This window comes from Microcebus murinus, unplaced genomic scaffold, assembly GCF_040939455.1.
Source record: "Microcebus murinus isolate Inina unplaced genomic scaffold, M.murinus_Inina_mat1.0 scaf007_hap2_Mmur4.0, whole genome shotgun sequence".
In the NCBI taxonomy this organism is placed as follows: domain Eukaryota; kingdom Metazoa; phylum Chordata; class Mammalia; order Primates; family Cheirogaleidae; genus Microcebus; species Microcebus murinus.
The window spans coordinates 842,417-864,415 of record NW_027438953.1 but is presented as its reverse complement, the minus strand read 5'-3'; the positions used below and the strand labels follow the sequence as shown (position 1 = coordinate 864,415).

General features: G+C 63.0%; 6 non-coding genes across 6 annotated transcripts; all 6 read left to right on the top strand.

Moving 5' to 3' along the window:
* Positions 1-764: 764 nt before the first annotated feature.
* On the top strand, positions 765-883 carry LOC142866786 (5S ribosomal RNA). Its single transcript, XR_012916616.1, has one exon. It is a non-coding gene; the product is annotated as a 5S ribosomal RNA (ribosomal RNA).
* A 3,783-nt stretch (positions 884-4,666) lies between these two features.
* On the top strand, positions 4,667-4,785 carry LOC142866785 (5S ribosomal RNA). The gene has a single exon (XR_012916615.1). It is a non-coding gene; the product is annotated as a 5S ribosomal RNA (ribosomal RNA).
* A 3,793-nt stretch (positions 4,786-8,578) lies between these two features.
* Positions 8,579-8,697, top strand: LOC142866784 (5S ribosomal RNA). Its single transcript, XR_012916614.1, has one exon. It is a non-coding gene; the product is annotated as a 5S ribosomal RNA (ribosomal RNA).
* Positions 8,698-12,488: 3,791 nt separating this feature from the next.
* On the top strand, positions 12,489-12,607 carry LOC142866783 (5S ribosomal RNA). The gene has a single exon (XR_012916612.1). It is a non-coding gene; the product is annotated as a 5S ribosomal RNA (ribosomal RNA).
* A 3,794-nt stretch (positions 12,608-16,401) lies between these two features.
* LOC142866781 (5S ribosomal RNA) lies at positions 16,402-16,520 on the top strand. Its single transcript, XR_012916610.1, has one exon. It is a non-coding gene; the product is annotated as a 5S ribosomal RNA (ribosomal RNA).
* Positions 16,521-20,314: 3,794 nt separating this feature from the next.
* LOC142866780 (5S ribosomal RNA) lies at positions 20,315-20,433 on the top strand. Its single transcript, XR_012916609.1, has one exon. It is a non-coding gene; the product is annotated as a 5S ribosomal RNA (ribosomal RNA).
* The last annotated feature ends 1,566 nt before the right edge of the window (positions 20,434-21,999 follow it).

Below are 21,999 nucleotides of genomic sequence, written 5' to 3'. Positions count from 1 at the left end.
AATATCTAATGGCCGATTTTTAGCGAGTCCACACGCCAGGGTGGTCGGGGTCCAATGCAGCCCCGGCCAGGCCCAGGCCCCTTGGACTGGGCCACAGGAGGACACGGAGGAGGGTCCCGGCCCCCACGAAGCGGTGCCGGCAGTTCTCCACGGGCTTGGGCGTTTTCCAGAGGTAGGAGATGGAGGGGACTGATTTCTTCAGCGCCCCCCAAACCACGCCACCCCACCCCACCCATGGGACACATCCCCAGAGAGAGACGCCCCATACACTGGCTGTGCCCCAGCCCTGGCCCGGGGGAATAGGCGGCAGCCCACCCACAGGGCGAGGGGGGGGGCGCAGCTGAAAGGGGTTGTGGGGGAGGGCGGCCCCTGGCTGGGGTCAAAGGGCGAGCGTCCCGCGCGTGCGCAGTCAGCGGCAGGCAGCGACGCGCTGGGGGTGGGCAGCGGGTAGGTGAAGGAGGCCGGGCGAGGAGACGAGGGAGGCTGGGAGGGCTCCACCTTGGCGAGTCCAGCCGTGGAGGCGCATCTTGTGTGAGTGTGAGTGAGTGTGAGTGTGTGTGTGTGTGTATACAGAGACAGCCCCCCGCCCCGCCCCGCCCCGCCCCGCCCCGCCCCGCCCATCACCCCCGTCCCTGGGAGCCCGCGGGACCCGGCCGGCGAACTCAACCGGCCCGGCCCGGCGCGGGGCCTGGGGCGGGAGGCGGCGGCGGGGAAGCCCAGAGAGGCTCGGCTTCTTGAGCGGGGCAGGGGCGCCCTCCGCCGCCGTCTAGGGCCACACCACCCTGAACGCCCCCGATCTCGTCTGGTCTCGGAAGCTAAGCAGGGTCGGGCCCGGTTAGTACTTGGATGGGAGACCGCCTGGGAATACCGGGTGCCACAGGCTGCTGCTTTTTTTTTTTTTTTTTTTTTGCCTCTTGTTCTGTCCCCTTTCTGGGAGCGCGGCGGCGGCCCGGGGTGGGGGTCACCCCCACCCTCAGCGCCCGCCCGCGGTGCCTGGCGCCCCAGCCCGCACCGTGGGGCCTCCTCTTGTCCCAAGCCGCGACACCGCCGCCACGCGGCAGCATGCGTGGCATCTGGACTGTCAGGTCTCAGACCAAAGGTCTGCTCTGTGGGAACCGACACGCTGGAGGAAACCTTGAGAGTCTGAGAGGGGAGGGAGTTCCAGAAGAAGGCCAGGATGTCATTTTGAGGGAGTATGTGACCAGAACTCGTCCCGTTGCTTTTGGGGTTCTATGGGCTACACGCAGGAATCTTTGGTGGTGGCACCTGATGTTGGGGGATCCGGAGTCACACCCAGACCTGCTCCACAGGCCTCCTTTTACTTTTCTCTTCGGATTCATTATTTTTAAAAAGTGTCTCTTACCTCTAGGATTGCATTTTCTTTTCTCTCTCTCTTCAAGCAGATGATGGGAGTACAAGTATTCAGGTGACATGTGTTGCCCGTGCCCCCCTCCCCCCTGTGTTCTTTTTTTTTTTTTTTTTGAGACAGAGTCTCGTTTTGCTGCCCAGGCTAGAGTGAGTGCCATGGCGTCAGCCTAGCTCACAGCAACCTCAATCTCCGGGCTCAAGCAATCCTGCTGCCTCAGCCTCCCGAGTAGTTGGGACTACAGGCATGCACCACCACGCCCGGCTGTGTTTTTCTATATATATTAGTTGGCCAATTAATTTCTTTCTATTTTTAGTAGAGACGGGGTCTCGCTCTTGCTCAGGCTGGTTTCGAACTCCTGACCTGGAGCAATCCGCCCGCCTCGGCCTCCCAGAGAGCTAGGATTACAGGCGTGAGCCACCGCGCCCGGCCCCCCCTGTGTTCTTATTCATATACCTCTCATGTTGTTCCAGCGTATTGTGGGGGTACCAATGTTAAGGTCGGGTGCCTTGCCCTCTCCAAGCCTCCCCCCTCGGGTCAGAGCTTCAAGTGCGCCCATCCCCCAGTCGGTGCGCACCCACCCCATGCCTAATGGATGTGTATGCCCCTCCCCTCCCCCCACACGCCCGACACCCACCCGATGAAGGTGATTCCTCTCTGTCCACTTAGGCGTCCATCCGTTCGTACCAATTTGCTGGTGAGCGCGCTCACGTGGTGCTCGTGTGTCCATTCTTGGGATACCTGGCCTACTGGAACGGGTTCCAGCTCTGGCCAGGAGAACACGAGAGGCGCCCTCTCACCGCTGCTCCTCACAGCCGAATGGCACTCCGTGGTGTCCACGCGCCACATTTTATTCATGCACTCCTGGATGGATGGGCACTCGGGTCGCTTCCACGTCTTTGCGATTGTGAATTGTGCCCTAACTGTCACCCTAACCCTTACCCAGCCCGTCTCCACTGCCCCTGCCTGACGCACTCCTCCCCGGCCAGGCCCGTCACTGTCCTGGGCCCCCGCCTGACCGGCTCCTCCCCGCCCGGCCTGTCACCGTCCTCTGCCCCTGCCTGACATGCTCCTTCCCGCCCGCCCGGCCTCTCACCGTCCTCGGCCCCTGCCTGACCGGCTCTTCCGTCGCCTGGGCCTTCCAAGGGCTTGGTGTGGACGCTGCTTCCAGGAAGCCCTCCAGAAACCCGGCAGCAGGGTGGCCGCAGCAGTCTCCAGCAGCCGTCCCTAAGTCGCGTGAGTGCGGGGGACGTGCCCCCGCTGTGCCGCGGGGGCCCAGCCTGGTGTCTTCCCTGAGGCCCTGCGGCTGGCTGCCGGCTGGGCTGCCCCTCTCCGCAAGGGGAGAGCCGCGGAGGTGGGGACCGCCTCCTGATGGGGACGTACACGCAGCTCTCCACGTCGGATTCCGGGGCTCTCTGTCCTGCCCGAAGGCCCAGCTGGCCTGCGGGTCCTTAGAGTGGCAAAAACATCCGAAAACTGAGATTGAGGGTCCGGTGGGTGTCTGCACTTTTGTGCTGGGCACCCCAGGGAGGCCCGGGGGCTGGCTGGACAACGTGGTCTGCTGGGCGGGGGGGTTGGAGGAGCAACTGATGCCCTTTGCACTTCGGGTAGCAAGAGTCTGAGGTGTCTCTGAACCCTGTGCCCTGTGGGGGGGGGCGGGGGGGAGGAGGAGGAGGAGGAGGAGGAGGAGGAGGAGGTGGGAAGGGCCGGGGCCTGCAGTCCTGTTCCCGGGGTGGCACGGCAAGTGGCCTCTTCCACAGGCTGCTTGGCCTGGGCTCCCTGCACCTGGGCCTTTGGAGGACCGGCCCTGTGCTTGCCAACACTTCCTGCAGGGACCCAGAGCTGGGAGGTGGCATCTCTCAGCCCTGGGTCGGGCAGAGCCCCAGCAGGCCATGCCCACAACCTCTCTCAGCACCGGTCCCCCAGAAGGCTCCTTTGGGACCAGGATTCTCTTGCGGTGACTCTTTAAGGTCTGGCCCCTGGATGGAGGGGCACCAGGAGTAGAGGAGCAGGAAGGGGAAGGGGGTGGCCATGCGAGGGGACACTTTGAGGCCGAGTCCCAGCTTCAGCCTGATCCTCCTGGGAACCCCGCTCTGAGACAAGGAGCCGGGCTTCGCATTCCCACAGCAGCCAGTCGTGGGCTGAGGACACCTGGGGCGTTGGGAACTCCCTGGCTTCTCCTTGGTTTAACATCTGGAGCTGCTTGTGAATCGCGCCGCCACACACACCCGAGCTCAGGTGTCTTCCGCACAGACTGCGGGCCTCGCTCTTCTGAATGCCGCTAGCTCGCCACCCACCCACGGGTGAACCTGGTCAGGGTGCTTTCTCTAAGGGGCAGACTCTTTTCCGGGCGGGCTACCGGTGTCTCTGTTTGCTCGTTTCTTTCTTCCATTTCGGGAAAGTCTTCCTTGCTGGGTGTGGAAATCTCCTATGCCTTCCCTCGCCTATTCTGTCAGCTTTCAAATTCTCTTTCAGTTGCCACCCTCACAGATGGATTAGGAAACTCTTTCCGGTGCACTCATTAGTGAAATGACCTCCAGGAAGCTGGAATCCAATATCTAATGGCCGATTTTTAGCGAGTCCACACGCCAGGGTGGTCGGGGTCCAATGCAGCCCCGGCCAGGCCCAGGCCCCTTGGACTGGGCCACAGGAGGACACGGAGGAGGGTCCCGGCCCCCACGAAGCGGTGCCGGCAGTTCTCCACGGGCTTGGGCGTTTTCCAGAGGTAGGAGATGGAGGGGACTGATTTCTTCAGCGCCCCCCAAACCACGCCACCCCACCCCACCCATGGGACACATCCCCAGAGAGAGACGCCCCATACACTGGCTGTGCCCCAGCCCTGGCCCGGGGGAATAGGCGGCAGCCCACCCACAGGGCGAGGGGGGGGCGCAGCTGAAAGGGGTTGTGGGGGAGGGCGGCCCCTGGCTGGGGTCAAAGGGCGAGCGTCCCGCGCGTGCGCAGTCAGCGGCAGGCAGCGACGCGCTGGGGGTGGGCAGCGGGTAGGTGAAGGAGGCCGGGCGAGGAGACGAGGGAGGCTGGGAGGGCTCCACCTTGGCGAGTCCAGCCGTGGAGGCGCATCTTGTGTGAGTGTGAGTGAGTGTGAGTGTGTGTGTGTGTGTATACAGAGACAGCCCCCCGCCCCGCCCCGCCCCGCCCATCACCCCCGTCCCTGGGAGCCCGCGGGACCCGGCCGGCGAACTCAACCGGCCCGGCCCGGCGCGGGGCCTGGGGCGGGAGGCGGCGGGGGGAAGCCCAGAGAGGCTCGGCTTCTTGAGCGGGGCAGGGGCGCCCTCCGCCGCCGTCTAGGGCCACACCACCCTGAACGCCCCCGATCTCGTCTGGTCTCGGAAGCTAAGCAGGGTCGGGCCCGGTTAGTACTTGGATGGGAGACCGCCTGGGAATACCGGGTGCCACAGGCTGCTGCTTTTTTTTTTTTTTTTTTTTTTGCCTCTTGTTCTGTCCCCTTTCTGGGAGCGCGGCGGCGGCCCGGGGTGGGGGTCACCCCCACCCTCAGCGCCCGCCCGCGGTGCCTGGCGCCCCAGCCCGCACCGTGGGGCCTCCTCTTGTCCCAAGCCGCGACACCGCCGCCACGCGGCAGCATGCGTGGCATCTGGACTGTCAGGTCTCAGACCAAAGGTCTGCTCTGTGGGAACCGACACGCTGGAGGAAACCTTGAGAGTCTGAGAGGGGAGGGAGTTCCAGAAGAAGGCCAGGATGTCATTTTGAGGGAGTATGTGACCAGAACTCGTCCCGTTGCTTTTGGGGTTCTATGGGCTACACGCAGGAATCTTTGGTGGTGGCACCTGATGTTGGGGGATCCGGAGTCACACCCAGACCTGCTCCACAGGCCTCCTTTTACTTTTCTCTTCGGATTCATTATTTTTAAAAAGTGTCTCTTACCTCTAGGATTGCATTTTCTTTTCTCTCTCTCTTCAAGCAGATGATGGGAGTACAAGTATTCAGGTGACATGTGTTGCCCGTGCCCCCCTCCCCCCTGTGTTCTTTTTTTTTTTTTTTTTTGAGACAGAGTCTCGTTTTGCTGCCCAGGCTAGAGTGAGTGCCATGGCGTCAGCCTAGCTCACAGCAACCTCAATCTCCGGGCTCAAGCAATCCTGCTGCCTCAGCCTCCCGAGTAGTTGGGACTACAGGCATGCACCACCACGCCCGGCTGTGTTTTTCTATATATATTAGTTGGCCAATTAATTTCTTTCTATTTTTAGTAGAGACGGGGTCTCGCTCTTGCTCAGGCTGGTTTCGAACTCCTGACCTGGAGCAATCCGCCCGCCTCGGCCTCCCAGAGAGCTAGGATTACAGGCGTGAGCCACCGCGCCCGGCCCCCCCTGTGTTCTTATTCATATACCTCTCATGTTGTTCCAGCGTATTGTGGGGGTACCAATGTTAAGGTCGGGTGCCTTGCCCTCTCCAAGCCTCCCCCCTCGGGTCAGAGCTTCAAGTGCGCCCATCCCCCAGTCGGTGCGCACCCACCCCATGCCTAATGGATGTGTATGCCCCTCCCCTCCCCCCACACGCCCGACACCCACCCGATGAAGGTGATTCCTCTCTGTCCACTTAGGCGTCCATCCGTTCGTACCAATTTGCTGGTGAGCGCGCTCACGTGGTGCTCGTGTGTCCATTCTTGGGATACCTGGCCTACTGGAACGGGTTCCAGCTCTGGCCAGGAGAACACGAGAGGCGCCCTCTCACCGCTGCTCCTCACAGCCGAATGGCACTCCGTGGTGTCCACGCGCCACATTTTATTCATGCACTCCTGGATGGATGGGCACTCGGGTCGCTTCCACGTCTTTGCGATTGTGAATTGTGCCCTAACTGTCACCCTAACCCTTACCCAGCCCGTCTCCACTGCCCCTGCCTGACGCACTCCTCCCCGGCCAGGCCCGTCACTGTCCTGGGCCCCCGCCTGACCGGCTCCTCCCCGCCCGGCCTGTCACCGTCCTCTGCCCCTGCCTGACATGCTCCTTCCCGCCCGCCCGGCCTCTCACCGTCCTCGGCCCCTGCCTGACCGGCTCCTCCGTCGCCTGGGCCTTCCAAGGGCTTGGTGTGGACGCTGCTTCCAGGAAGCCCTCCAGAAACCCGGCAGCAGGGTGGCCGCAGCAGTCTCCAGCAGCCGTCCCTAAGTCGCGTGAGTGCGGGGGACGTGCCCCCGCTGTGCCGCGGGGGCCCAGCCTGGTGTCTTCCCTGAGGCCCTGCGGCTGGCTGCCGGCTGGGCTGCCCCTCCCCGCAAGGGGAGAGCCGCGGAGGTGGGGACCGCCTCCTGATGGGGACGTACACGCAGCTCTCCACGTCGGATTCCGGGGCTCTCTGTCCTGCCCGAAGGCCCAGCTGGCCTGCGGGTCCTTAGAGTGGCAAAAACATCCGAAAACTGAGATTGAGGGTCCGGTGGGTGTCTGCACTTTTGTGCTGGGCACCCCAGGGAGGCCCGGGGGCTGGCTGGACAACGTGGTCTGCTGGGCGGGGGGGTTGGAGGAGCAACTGATGCCCTTTGCACTTCGGGTAGCAAGAGTCTGAGGTGTCTCTGAGCCCTGTGCCCTGTGGGGGGGGGCGGGGGGGAGGAGGAGGAGGAGGAGGAGGAGGAGGAGGAGGTGGGAAGGGCCGGGGCCTGCAGTCCTGTTCCCGGGGTGGCACGGCAAGTGGCCTCTTCCACAGGCTGCTTGGCCTGGGCTCCCTGCACCTGGGCCTTTGGAGGACCGGCCCTGTGCTTGCCAACACTTCCTGCAGGGACCCAGAGCTGGGAGGTGGCATCTCTCAGCCCTGGGTCGGGCAGAGCCCCAGCAGGCCATGCCCACAACCTCTCTCAGCACCGGTCCCCCAGAAGGCTCCTTTGGGACCAGGATTCTCTTGCGGTGACTCTTTAAGGTCTGGCCCCTGGATGGAGGGGCACCAGGAGTAGAGGAGCAGGAAGGGGAAGGGGGTGGCCATGCGAGGGGACACTTTGAGGCCGAGTCCCAGCTTCAGCCTGATCCTCCTGGGAACCCCGCTCTGAGACAAGGAGCCGGGCTTCGCATTCCCACAGCAGCCAGTCGTGGGCTGAGGACACCTGGGGCGTTGGGAACTCCCTGGCTTCTCCTTGGTTTAACATCTGGAGCTGCTTGTGAATCGCGCCGCCACACACACCCGAGCGCAGGTGTCTTCCGCACAGACTGCGGGCCTCGCTCTTCTGAATGCCGCTAGCTCGCCACCCACCCACGGGTGAACCTGGTCAGGGTGCTTTCTCTAAGGGGCAGACTCTTTTCCGGGCGGGCTACCGGTGTCTCTGTTTGCTCGTTTCTTTCTTCCATTTCGGGAAAGTCTTCCTTGCTGGGTGTGGAAATCTCCTATGCCTTCCCTCGCCTATTCTGTCAGCTTTCAAATTCTCTTTCAGTTGCCACCCTCACAGATGGATTAGGAAACTCTTTCCGGTGCACTCATTAGTGAAATGACCTCCAGGAAGCTGGAATCCAATATCTAATGGCCGATTTTTAGCGAGTCCACACGCCAGGGTGGTCGGGGTCCAATGCAGCCCCGGCCAGGCCCAGGCCCCTTGGACTGGGCCACAGGAGGACACGGAGGAGGGTCCCGGCCCCCACGAAGCGGTGCCGGCAGTTCTCCACGGGCTTGGGCGTTTTCCAGAGGTAGGAGATGGAGGGGACTGATTTCTTCAGCGCCCCCCAAACCACGCCACCCCACCCCACCCATGGGACACATCCCCAGAGAGAGACGCCCCATACACTGGCTGTGCCCCAGCCCTGGCCCGGGGGAATAGGCGGCAGCCCACCCACAGGGCGAGGGGGGGGGGCGCAGCTGAAAGGGGTTGTGGGGGAGGGCGGCCCCTGGCTGGGGTCAAAGGGCGAGCGTCCCGCGCGTGCGCAGTCAGCGGCAGGCAGCGACGCGCTGGGGGTGGGCAGCGGGTAGGTGAAGGAGGCCGGGCGAGGAGACGAGGGAGGCTGGGAGGGCTCCACCTTGGCGAGTCCAGCCGTGGAGGCGCATCTTGTGTGAGTGTGAGTGAGTGTGAGTGTGTGTGTGTGTGTATACAGAGACAGCCCCCCGCCCCGCCCCGCCCCGCCCCGCCCATCACCCCCGTCCCTGGGAGCCCGCGGGACCCGGCCGGCGAACTCAACCGGCCCGGCCCGGCGCGGGGCCTGGGGCGGGAGGCGGCGGCGGGGAAGCCCAGAGAGGCTCGGCTTCTTGAGCGGGGCAGGGGCGCCCTCCGCCGCCGTCTAGGGCCACACCACCCTGAACGCCCCCGATCTCGTCTGGTCTCGGAAGCTAAGCAGGGTCGGGCCCGGTTAGTACTTGGATGGGAGACCGCCTGGGAATACCGGGTGCCACAGGCTGCTGCTTTTTTTTTTTTTTTTTTTTTGCCTCTTGTTCTGTCCCCTTTCTGGGAGCGCGGCGGCGGCCCGGGGTGGGGGTCACCCCCACCCTCAGCGCCCGCCCGCGGTGCCTGGCGCCCCAGCCCGCACCGTGGGGCCTCCTCTTGTCCCAAGCCGCGACACCGCCGCCACGCGGCAGCATGCGTGGCATCTGGACTGTCAGGTCTCAGACCAAAGGTCTGCTCTGTGGGAACCGACACGCTGGAGGAAACCTTGAGAGTCTGAGAGGGGAGGGAGTTCCAGAAGAAGGCCAGGATGTCATTTTGAGGGAGTATGTGACCAGAACTCGTCCCGTTGCTTTTGGGGTTCTATGGGCTACACGCAGGAATCTTTGGTGGTGGCACCTGATGTTGGGGGATCCGGAGTCACACCCAGACCTGCTCCACAGGCCTCCTTTTACTTTTCTCTTCGGATTCATTATTTTTAAAAAGTGTCTCTTACCTCTAGGATTGCATTTTCTTTTCTCTCTCTCTTCAAGCAGATGATGGGAGTACAAGTATTCAGGTGACATGTGTTGCCCGTGCCCCCCTCCCCCCTGTGTTCTTTTTTTTTTTTTTTTTGAGACAGAGTCTCGTTTTGCTGCCCAGGCTAGAGTGAGTGCCATGGCGTCAGCCTAGCTCACAGCAACCTCAATCTCCGGGCTCAAGCAATCCTGCTGCCTCAGCCTCCCGAGTAGTTGGGACTACAGGCATGCACCACCACGCCCGGCTGTGTTTTTCTATATATATTAGTTGGCCAATTAATTTCTTTCTATTTTTAGTAGAGACGGGGTCTCGCTCTTGCTCAGGCTGGTTTCGAACTCCTGACCTGGAGCAATCCGCCCGCCTCGGCCTCCCAGAGAGCTAGGATTACAGGCGTGAGCCACCGCGCCCGGCCCCCCCTGTGTTCTTATTCATATACCTCTCATGTTGTTCCAGCGTATTGTGGGGGTACCAATGTTAAGGTCGGGTGCCTTGCCCTCTCCAAGCCTCCCCCCTCGGGTCAGAGCTTCAAGTGCGCCCATCCCCCAGTCGGTGCGCACCCACCCCATGCCTAATGGATGTGTATGCCCCTCCCCTCCCCCCACACGCCCGACACCCACCCGATGAAGGTGATTCCTCTCTGTCCACTTAGGCGTCCATCCGTTCGTACCAATTTGCTGGTGAGCGCGCTCACGTGGTGCTCGTGTGTCCATTCTTGGGATACCTGGCCTACTGGAACGGGTTCCAGCTCTGGCCAGGAGAACACGAGAGGCGCCCTCTCACCGCTGCTCCTCACAGCCGAATGGCACTCCGTGGTGTCCACGCGCCACATTTTATTCATGCACTCCTGGATGGATGGGCACTCGGGTCGCTTCCACGTCTTTGCGATTGTGAATTGTGCCCTAACTGTCACCCTAACCCTTACCCAGCCCGTCTCCACTGCCCCTGCCTGACGCACTCCTCCCCGGCCAGGCCCGTCACTGTCCTGGGCCCCCGCCTGACCGGCTCCTCCCCGCCCGGCCTGTCACCGTCCTCTGCCCCTGCCTGACATGCTCCTTCCCGCCCGCCCGGCCTCTCACCGTCCTCGGCCCCTGCCTGACCGGCTCCTCCGTCGCCTGGGCCTTCCAAGGGCTTGGTGTGGACGCTGCTTCCAGGAAGCCCTCCAGAAACCCGGCAGCAGGGTGGCCGCAGCAGTCTCCAGCAGCCGTCCCTAAGTCGCGTGAGTGCGGGGGACGTGCCCCCGCTGTGCCGCGGGGGCCCAGCCTGGTGTCTTCCCTGAGGCCCTGCGGCTGGCTGCCGGCTGGGCTGCCCCTCCCCGCAAGGGGAGAGCCGCGGAGGTGGGGACCGCCTCCTGATGGGGACGTACACGCAGCTCTCCACGTCGGATTCCGGGGCTCTCTGTCCTGCCCGAAGGCCCAGCTGGCCTGCGGGTCCTTAGAGTGGCAAAAACATCCGAAAACTGAGATTGAGGGTCCGGTGGGTGTCTGCACTTTTGTGCTGGGCACCCCAGGGAGGCCCGGGGGCTGGCTGGACAACGTGGTCTGCTGGGCGGGGGGGTTGGAGGAGCAACTGATGCCCTTTGCACTTCGGGTAGCAAGAGTCTGAGGTGTCTCTGAGCCCTGTGCCCTGTGGGGGGGGGCGGGGGGGAGGAGGAGGAGGAGGAGGAGGAGGAGGAGGAGGTGGGAAGGGCCGGGGCCTGCAGTCCTGTTCCCGGGGTGGCACGGCAAGTGGCCTCTTCCACAGGCTGCTTGGCCTGGGCTCCCTGCACCTGGGCCTTTGGAGGACCGGCCCTGTGCTTGCCAACACTTCCTGCAGGGACCCAGAGCTGGGAGGTGGCATCTCTCAGCCCTGGGTCGGGCAGAGCCCCAGCAGGCCATGCCCACAACCTCTCTCAGCACCGGTCCCCCAGAAGGCTCCTTTGGGACCAGGATTCTCTTGCGGTGACTCTTTAAGGTCTGGCCCCTGGATGGAGGGGCACCAGGAGTAGAGGAGCAGGAAGGGGAAGGGGGTGGCCATGCGAGGGGACACTTTGAGGCCGAGTCCCAGCTTCAGCCTGATCCTCCTGGGAACCCCGCTCTGAGACAAGGAGCCGGGCTTCGCATTCCCACAGCAGCCAGTCGTGGGCTGAGGACACCTGGGGCGTTGGGAACTCCCTGGCTTCTCCTTGGTTTAACATCTGGAGCTGCTTGTGAATCGCGCCGCCACACACACCCGAGCGCAGGTGTCTTCCGCACAGACTGCGGGCCTCGCTCTTCTGAATGCCGCTAGCTCGCCACCCACCCACGGGTGAACCTGGTCAGGGTGCTTTCTCTAAGGGGCAGACTCTTTTCCGGGCGGGCTACCGGTGTCTCTGTTTGCTCGTTTCTTTCTTCCATTTCGGGAAAGTCTTCCTTGCTGGGTGTGGAAATCTCCTATGCCTTCCCTCGCCTATTCTGTCAGCTTTCAAATTCTCTTTCAGTTGCCACCCTCACAGATGGATTAGGAAACTCTTTCCGGTGCACTCATTAGTGAAATGACCTCCAGGAAGCTGGAATCCAATATCTAATGGCCGATTTTTAGCGAGTCCACACGCCAGGGTGGTCGGGGTCCAATGCAGCCCCGGCCAGGCCCAGGCCCCTTGGACTGGGCCACAGGAGGACACGGAGGAGGGTCCCGGCCCCCACGAAGCGGTGCCGGCAGTTCTCCACGGGCTTGGGCGTTTTCCAGAGGTAGGAGATGGAGGGGACTGATTTCTTCAGCGCCCCCCAAACCACGCCACCCCACCCCACCCATGGGACACATCCCCAGAGAGAGACGCCCCATACACTGGCTGTGCCCCAGCCCTGGCCCGGGGGAATAGGCGGCAGCCCACCCACAGGGCGAGGGGGGGGGGCGCAGCTGAAAGGGGTTGTGGGGGAGGGCGGCCCCTGGCTGGGGTCAAAGGGCGAGCGTCCCGCGCGTGCGCAGTCAGCGGCAGGCAGCGACGCGCTGGGGGTGGGCAGCGGGTAGGTGAAGGAGGCCGGGCGAGGAGACGAGGGAGGCTGGGAGGGCTCCACCTTGGCGAGTCCAGCCGTGGAGGCGCATCTTGTGTGAGTGTGAGTGAGTGTGAGTGTGTGTGTGTGTGTATACAGAGACAGCCCCCCGCCCCGCCCCGCCCCGCCCCGCCCATCACCCCCGTCCCTGGGAGCCCGCGGGACCCGGCCGGCGAACTCAACCGGCCCGGCCCGGCGCGGGGCCTGGGGCGGGAGGCGGCGGCGGGGAAGCCCAGAGAGGCTCGGCTTCTTGAGCGGGGCAGGGGCGCCCTCCGCCGCCGTCTAGGGCCACACCACCCTGAACGCCCCCGATCTCGTCTGGTCTCGGAAGCTAAGCAGGGTCGGGCCCGGTTAGTACTTGGATGGGAGACCGCCTGGGAATACCGGGTGCCACAGGCTGCTGCTTTTTTTTTTTTTTTTTTTTTGCCTCTTGTTCTGTCCCCTTTCTGGGAGCGCGGCGGCGGCCCGGGGTGGGGGTCACCCCCACCCTCAGCGCCCGCCCGCGGTGCCTGGCGCCCCAGCCCGCACCGTGGGGCCTCCTCTTGTCCCAAGCCGCGACACCGCCGCCACGCGGCAGCATGCGTGGCATCTGGACTGTCAGGTCTCAGACCAAAGGTCTGCTCTGTGGGAACCGACACGCTGGAGGAAACCTTGAGAGTCTGAGAGGGGAGGGAGTTCCAGAAGAAGGCCAGGATGTCATTTTGAGGGAGTATGTGACCAGAACTCGTCCCGTTGCTTTTGGGGTTCTATGGGCTACACGCAGGAATCTTTGGTGGTGGCACCTGATGTTGGGGGATCCGGAGTCACACCCAGACCTGCTCCACAGGCCTCCTTTTACTTTTCTCTTCGGATTCATTATTTTTAAAAAGTGTCTCTTACCTCTAGGATTGCATTTTCTTTTCTCTCTCTCTTCAAGCAGATGATGGGAGTACAAGTATTCAGGTGACATGTGTTGCCCGTGCCCCCCTCCCCCCTGTGTTCTTTTTTTTTTTTTTTTTGAGACAGAGTCTCGTTTTGCTGCCCAGGCTAGAGTGAGTGCCATGGCGTCAGCCTAGCTCACAGCAACCTCAATCTCCGGGCTCAAGCAATCCTGCTGCCTCAGCCTCCCGAGTAGTTGGGACTACAGGCATGCACCACCACGCCCGGCTGTGTTTTTCTATATATATTAGTTGGCCAATTAATTTCTTTCTATTTTTAGTAGAGACGGGGTCTCGCTCTTGCTCAGGCTGGTTTCGAACTCCTGACCTGGAGCAATCCGCCCGCCTCGGCCTCCCAGAGAGCTAGGATTACAGGCGTGAGCCACCGCGCCCGGCCCCCCCTGTGTTCTTATTCATATACCTCTCATGTTGTTCCAGCGTATTGTGGGGGTACCAATGTTAAGGTCGGGTGCCTTGCCCTCTCCAAGCCTCCCCCCTCGGGTCAGAGCTTCAAGTGCGCCCATCCCCCAGTCGGTGCGCACCCACCCCATGCCTAATGGATGTGTATGCCCCTCCCCTCCCCCCACACGCCCGACACCCACCCGATGAAGGTGATTCCTCTCTGTCCACTTAGGCGTCCATCCGTTCGTACCAATTTGCTGGTGAGCGCGCTCACGTGGTGCTCGTGTGTCCATTCTTGGGATACCTGGCCTACTGGAACGGGTTCCAGCTCTGGCCAGGAGAACACGAGAGGCGCCCTCTCACCGCTGCTCCTCACAGCCGAATGGCACTCCGTGGTGTCCACGCGCCACATTTTATTCATGCACTCCTGGATGGATGGGCACTCGGGTCGCTTCCACGTCTTTGCGATTGTGAATTGTGCCCTAACTGTCACCCTAACCCTTACCCAGCCCGTCTCCACTGCCCCTGCCTGACGCACTCCTCCCCGGCCAGGCCCGTCACTGTCCTGGGCCCCCGCCTGACCGGCTCCTCCCCGCCCGGCCTGTCACCGTCCTCTGCCCCTGCCTGACATGCTCCTTCCCGCCCGCCCGGCCTCTCACCGTCCTCGGCCCCTGCCTGACCGGCTCCTCCGTCGCCTGGGCCTTCCAAGGGCTTGGTGTGGACGCTGCTTCCAGGAAGCCCTCCAGAAACCCGGCAGCAGGGTGGCCGCAGCAGTCTCCAGCAGCCGTCCCTAAGTCGCGTGAGTGCGGGGGACGTGCCCCCGCTGTGCCGCGGGGGCCCAGCCTGGTGTCTTCCCTGAGGCCCTGCGGCTGGCTGCCGGCTGGGCTGCCCCTCTCCGCAAGGGGAGAGCCGCGGAGGTGGGGACCGCCTCCTGATGGGGACGTACACGCAGCTCTCCACGTCGGATTCCGGGGCTCTCTGTCCTGCCCGAAGGCCCAGCTGGCCTGCGGGTCCTTAGAGTGGCAAAAACATCCGAAAACTGAGATTGAGGGTCCGGTGGGTGTCTGCACTTTTGTGCTGGGCACCCCAGGGAGGCCCGGGGGCTGGCTGGACAACGTGGTCTGCTGGGCGGGGGGGTTGGAGGAGCAACTGATGCCCTTTGCACTTCGGGTAGCAAGAGTCTGAGGTGTCTCTGAGCCCTGTGCCCTGTGGGGGGGGGCGGGGGGGAGGAGGAGGAGGAGGAGGAGGAGGAGGAGGAGGAGGTGGGAAGGGCCGGGGCCTGCAGTCCTGTTCCCGGGGTGGCACGGCAAGTGGCCTCTTCCACAGGCTGCTTGGCCTGGGCTCCCTGCACCTGGGCCTTTGGAGGACCGGCCCTGTGCTTGCCAACACTTCCTGCAGGGACCCAGAGCTGGGAGGTGGCATCTCTCAGCCCTGGGTCGGGCAGAGCCCCAGCAGGCCATGCCCACAACCTCTCTCAGCACCGGTCCCCCAGAAGGCTCCTTTGGGACCAGGATTCTCTTGCGGTGACTCTTTAAGGTCTGGCCCCTGGATGGAGGGGCACCAGGAGTAGAGGAGCAGGAAGGGGAAGGGGGTGGCCATGCGAGGGGACACTTTGAGGCCGAGTCCCAGCTTCAGCCTGATCCTCCTGGGAACCCCGCTCTGAGACAAGGAGCCGGGCTTCGCATTCCCACAGCAGCCAGTCGTGGGCTGAGGACACCTGGGGCGTTGGGAACTCCCTGGCTTCTCCTTGGTTTAACATCTGGAGCTGCTTGTGAATCGCGCCGCCACACACACCCGAGCGCAGGTGTCTTCCGCACAGACTGCGGGCCTCGCTCTTCTGAATGCCGCTAGCTCGCCACCCACCCACGGGTGAACCTGGTCAGGGTGCTTTCTCTAAGGGGCAGACTCTTTTCCGGGCGGGCTACCGGTGTCTCTGTTTGCTCGTTTCTTTCTTCCATTTCGGGAAAGTCTTCCTTGCTGGGTGTGGAAATCTCCTATGCCTTCCCTCGCCTATTCTGTCAGCTTTCAAATTCTCTTTCAGTTGCCACCCTCACAGATGGATTAGGAAACTCTTTCCGGTGCACTCATTAGTGAAATGACCTCCAGGAAGCTGGAATCCAATATCTAATGGCCGATTTTTAGCGAGTCCACACGCCAGGGTGGTCGGGGTCCAATGCAGCCCCGGCCAGGCCCAGGCCCCTTGGACTGGGCCACAGGAGGACACGGAGGAGGGTCCCGGCCCCCACGAAGCGGTGCCGGCAGTTCTCCACGGGCTTGGGCGTTTTCCAGAGGTAGGAGATGGAGGGGACTGATTTCTTCAGCGCCCCCCAAACCACGCCACCCCACCCCACCCATGGGACACATCCCCAGAGAGAGACGCCCCATACACTGGCTGTGCCCCAGCCCTGGCCCGGGGGAATAGGCGGCAGCCCACCCACAGGGCGAGGGGGGGGGGCGCAGCTGAAAGGGGTTGTGGGGGAGGGCGGCCCCTGGCTGGGGTCAAAGGGCGAGCGTCCCGCGCGTGCGCAGTCAGCGGCAGGCAGCGACGCGCTGGGGGTGGGCAGCGGGTAGGTGAAGGAGGCCGGGCGAGGAGACGAGGGAGGCTGGGAGGGCTCCACCTTGGCGAGTCCAGCCGTGGAGGCGCATCTTGTGTGAGTGTGAGTGAGTGTGAGTGTGTGTGTGTGTGTATACAGAGACAGCCCCCCGCCCCGCCCCGCCCCGCCCCGCCCATCACCCCCGTCCCTGGGAGCCCGCGGGACCCGGCCGGCGAACTCAACCGGCCCGGCCCGGCGCGGGGCCTGGGGCGGGAGGCGGCGGCGGGGAAGCCCAGAGAGGCTCGGCTTCTTGAGCGGGGCAGGGGCGCCCTCCGCCGCCGTCTAGGGCCACACCACCCTGAACGCCCCCGATCTCGTCTGGTCTCGGAAGCTAAGCAGGGTCGGGCCCGGTTAGTACTTGGATGGGAGACCGCCTGGGAATACCGGGTGCCACAGGCTGCTGCTTTTTTTTTTTTTTTTTTTTTGCCTCTTGTTCTGTCCCCTTTCTGGGAGCGCGGCGGCGGCCCGGGGTGGGGGTCACCCCCACCCTCAGCGCCCGCCCGCGGTGCCTGGCGCCCCAGCCCGCACCGTGGGGCCTCCTCTTGTCCCAAGCCGCGACACCGCCGCCACGCGGCAGCATGCGTGGCATCTGGACTGTCAGGTCTCAGACCAAAGGTCTGCTCTGTGGGAACCGACACGCTGGAGGAAACCTTGAGAGTCTGAGAGGGGAGGGAGTTCCAGAAGAAGGCCAGGATGTCATTTTGAGGGAGTATGTGACCAGAACTCGTCCCGTTGCTTTTGGGGTTCTATGGGCTACACGCAGGAATCTTTGGTGGTGGCACCTGATGTTGGGGGATCCGGAGTCACACCCAGACCTGCTCCACAGGCCTCCTTTTACTTTTCTCTTCGGATTCATTATTTTTAAAAAGTGTCTCTTACCTCTAGGATTGCATTTTCTTTTCTCTCTCTCTTCAAGCAGATGATGGGAGTACAAGTATTCAGGTGACATGTGTTGCCCGTGCCCCCCTCCCCCCTGTGTTCTTTTTTTTTTTTTTTTTGAGACAGAGTCTCGTTTTGCTGCCCAGGCTAGAGTGAGTGCCATGGCGTCAGCCTAGCTCACAGCAACCTCAATCTCCGGGCTCAAGCAATCCTGCTGCCTCAGCCTCCCGAGTAGTTGGGACTACAGGCATGCACCACCACGCCCGGCTGTGTTTTTCTATATATATTAGTTGGCCAATTAATTTCTTTCTATTTTTAGTAGAGACGGGGTCTCGCTCTTGCTCAGGCTGGTTTCGAACTCCTGACCTGGAGCAATCCGCCCGCCTCGGCCTCCCAGAGAGCTAGGATTACAGGCGTGAGCCACCGCGCCCGGCCCCCCCTGTGTTCTTATTCATATACCTCTCATGTTGTTCCAGCGTATTGTGGGGGTACCAATGTTAAGGTCGGGTGCCTTGCCCTCTCCAAGCCTCCCCCCTCGGGTCAGAGCTTCAAGTGCGCCCATCCCCCAGTCGGTGCGCACCCACCCCATGCCTAATGGATGTGTATGCCCCTCCCCTCCCCCCACACGCCCGACACCCACCCGATGAAGGTGATTCCTCTCTGTCCACTTAGGCGTCCATCCGTTCGTACCAATTTGCTGGTGAGCGCGCTCACGTGGTGCTCGTGTGTCCATTCTTGGGATACCTGGCCTACTGGAACGGGTTCCAGCTCTGGCCAGGAGAACACGAGAGGCGCCCTCTCACCGCTGCTCCTCACAGCCGAATGGCACTCCGTGGTGTCCACGCGCCACATTTTATTCATGCACTCCTGGATGGATGGGCACTCGGGTCGCTTCCACGTCTTTGCGATTGTGAATTGTGCCCTAACTGTCACCCTAACCCTTACCCAGCCCGTCTCCACTGCCCCTGCCTGACGCACTCCTCCCCGGCCAGGCCCGTCACTGTCCTGGGCCCCCGCCTGACCGGCTCCTCCCCGCCCGGCCTGTCACCGTCCTCTGCCCCTGCCTGACATGCTCCTTCCCGCCCGCCCGGCCTCTCACCGTCCTCGGCCCCTGCCTGACCGGCTCCTCCGTCGCCTGGGCCTTCCAAGGGCTTGGTGTGGACGCTGCTTCCAGGAAGCCCTCCAGAAACCCGGCAGCAGGGTGGCCGCAGCAGTCTCCAGCAGCCGTCCCTAAGTCGCGTGAGTGCGGGGGACGTGCCCCCGCTGTGCCGCGGGGGCCCAGCCTGGTGTCTTCCCTGAGGCCCTGCGGCTGGCTGCCGGCTGGGCTGCCCCTCTCCGCAAGGGGAGAGCCGCGGAGGTGGGGACCGCCTCCTGATGGGGACGTACACGCAGCTCTCCACGTCGGATTCCGGGGCTCTCTGTCCTGCCCGAAGGCCCAGCTGGCCTGCGGGTCCTTAGAGTGGCAAAAACATCCGAAAACTGAGATTGAGGGTCCGGTGGGTGTCTGCACTTTTGTGCTGGGCACCCCAGGGAGGCCCGGGGGCTGGCTGGACAACGTGGTCTGCTGGGCGGGGGGGTTGGAGGAGCAACTGATGCCCTTTGCACTTCGGGTAGCAAGAGTCTGAGGTGTCTCTGAGCCCTGTGCCCTGTGGGGGGGGGCGGGGGGGAGGAGGAGGAGGAGGAGGAGGAGGAGGAGGAGGAGGTGGGAAGGGCCGGGGCCTGCAGTCCTGTTCCCGGGGTGGCACGGCAAGTGGCCTCTTCCACAGGCTGCTTGGCCTGGGCTCCCTGCACCTGGGCCTTTGGAGGACCGGCCCTGTGCTTGCCAACACTTCCTGCAGGGACCCAGAGCTGGGAGGTGGCATCTCTCAGCCCTGGGTCGGGCAGAGCCCCAGCAGGCCATGCCCACAACCTCTCTCAGCACCGGTCCCCCAGAAGGCTCCTTTGGGACCAGGATTCTCTTGCGGTGACTCTTTAAGGTCTGGCCCCTGGATGGAGGGGCACCAGGAGTAGAGGAGCAGGAAGGGGAAGGGGGTGGCCATGCGAGGGGACACTTTGAGGCCGAGTCCCAGCTTCAGCCTGATCCTCCTGGGAACCCCGCTCTGAGACAAGGAGCCGGGCTTCGCATTCCCACAGCAGCCAGTCGTGGGCTGAGGACACCTGGGGCGTTGGGAACTCCCTGGCTTCTCCTTGGTTTAACATCTGGAGCTGCTTGTGAATCGCGCCGCCACACACACCCGAGCGCAGGTGTCTTCCGCACAGACTGCGGGCCTCGCTCTTCTGAATGCCGCTAGCTCGCCACCCACCCACGGGTGAACCTGGTCAGGGTGCTTTCTCTAAGGGGCAGACTCTTTTCCGGGCGGGCTACCGGTGTCTCTGTTTGCTCGTTTCTTTCTTCCATTTCGGGAAAGTCTTCCTTGCTGGGTGTGGAAATCTCCTATGCCTTCCCTCGCCTATTCTGTCAGCTTTCAAATTCTCTTTCAGTTGCCACCCTCACAGATGGATTAGGAAACTCTTTCCGGTGCACTCATTAGTGAAATGACCTCCAGGAAGCTGGAATCCAATATCTAATGGCCGATTTTTAGCGAGTCCACACGCCAGGGTGGTCGGGGTCCAATGCAGCCCCGGCCAGGCCCAGGCCCCTTGGACTGGGCCACAGGAGGACACGGAGGAGGGTCCCGGCCCCCACGAAGCGGTGCCGGCAGTTCTCCACGGGCTTGGGCGTTTTCCAGAGGTAGGAGATGGAGGGGACTGATTTCTTCAGCGCCCCCCAAACCACGCCACCCCACCCCACCCATGGGACACATCCCCAGAGAGAGACGCCCCATACACTGGCTGTGCCCCAGCCCTGGCCCGGGGGAATAGGCGGCAGCCCACCCACAGGGCGAGGGGGGGGGGCGCAGCTGAAAGGGGTTGTGGGGGAGGGCGGCCCCTGGCTGGGGTCAAAGGGCGAGCGTCCCGCGCGTGCGCAGTCAGCGGCAGGCAGCGACGCGCTGGGGGTGGGCAGCGGGTAGGTGAAGGAGGCCGGGCGAGGAGACGAGGGAGGCTGGGAGGGCTCCACCTTGGCGAGTCCAGCCGTGGAGGCGCATCTTGTGTGAGTGTGAGTGAGTGTGAGTGTGTGTGTGTGTGTATACAGAGACAGCCCCCCGCCCCGCCCCGCCCCGCCCCGCCCATCACCCCCGTCCCTGGGAGCCCGCGGGACCCGGCCGGCGAACTCAACCGGCCCGGCCCGGCGCGGGGCCTGGGGCGGGAGGCGGCGGCGGGGAAGCCCAGAGAGGCTCGGCTTCTTGAGCGGGGCAGGGGCGCCCTCCGCCGCCGTCTAGGGCCACACCACCCTGAACGCCCCCGATCTCGTCTGGTCTCGGAAGCTAAGCAGGGTCGGGCCCGGTTAGTACTTGGATGGGAGACCGCCTGGGAATACCGGGTGCCACAGGCTGCTGCTTTTTTTTTTTTTTTTTTTTTGCCTCTTGTTCTGTCCCCTTTCTGGGAGCGCGGCGGCGGCCCGGGGTGGGGGTCACCCCCACCCTCAGCGCCCGCCCGCGGTGCCTGGCGCCCCAGCCCGCACCGTGGGGCCTCCTCTTGTCCCAAGCCGCGACACCGCCGCCACGCGGCAGCATGCGTGGCATCTGGACTGTCAGGTCTCAGACCAAAGGTCTGCTCTGTGGGAACCGACACGCTGGAGGAAACCTTGAGAGTCTGAGAGGGGAGGGAGTTCCAGAAGAAGGCCAGGATGTCATTTTGAGGGAGTATGTGACCAGAACTCGTCCCGTTGCTTTTGGGGTTCTATGGGCTACACGCAGGAATCTTTGGTGGTGGCACCTGATGTTGGGGGATCCGGAGTCACACCCAGACCTGCTCCACAGGCCTCCTTTTACTTTTCTCTTCGGATTCATTATTTTTAAAAAGTGTCTCTTACCTCTAGGATTGCATTTTCTTTTCTCTCTCTCTTCAAGCAGATGATGGGAGTACAAGTATTCAGGTGACATGTGTTGCCCGTGCCCCCCTCCCCCCTGTGTTCTTTTTTTTTTTTTTTTTGAGACAGAGTCTCGTTTTGCTGCCCAGGCTAGAGTGAGTGCCATGGCGTCAGCCTAGCTCACAGCAACCTCAATCTCCGGGCTCAAGCAATCCTGCTGCCTCAGCCTCCCGAGTAGTTGGGACTACAGGCATGCACCACCACGCCCGGCTGTGTTTTTCTATATATATTAGTTGGCCAATTAATTTCTTTCTATTTTTAGTAGAGACGGGGTCTCGCTCTTGCTCAGGCTGGTTTCGAACTCCTGACCTGGAGCAATCCGCCCGCCTCGGCCTCCCAGAGAGCTAGGATTACAGGCGTGAGCCACCGCGCCCGGCCCCCCCTGTGTTCTTATTCATATACCTCTCATGTTGTTCCAGCGTATTGTGGGGGTACCAATGTTAAGGTCGGGTGCCTTGCCCTCTCCAAGCCTCCCCCCTCGGGTCAGAGCTTCAAGTGCGCCCATCCCCCAGTCGGTGCGCACCCACCCCATGCCTAATGGATGTGTATGCCCCTCCCCTCCCCCCACACGCCCGACACCCACCCGATGAAGGTGATTCCTCTCTGTCCACTTAGGCGTCCATCCGTTCGTACCAATTTGCTGGTGAGCGCGCTCACGTGGTGCTCGTGTGTCCATTCTTGGGATACCTGGCCTACTGGAACGGGTTCCAGCTCTGGCCAGGAGAACACGAGAGGCGCCCTCTCACCGCTGCTCCTCACAGCCGAATGGCACTCCGTGGTGTCCACGCGCCACATTTTATTCATGCACTCCTGGATGGATGGGCACTCGGGTCGCTTCCACGTCTTTGCGATTGTGAATTGTGCCCTAACTGTCACCCTAACCCTTACCCAGCCCGTCTCCACTGCCCCTGCCTGACGCACTCCTCCCCGGCCAGGCCCGTCACTGTCCTGGGCCCCCGCCTGACCGGCTCCTCCCCGCCCGGCCTGTCACCGTCCTCTGCCCCTGCCTGACATGCTCCTTCCCGCCCG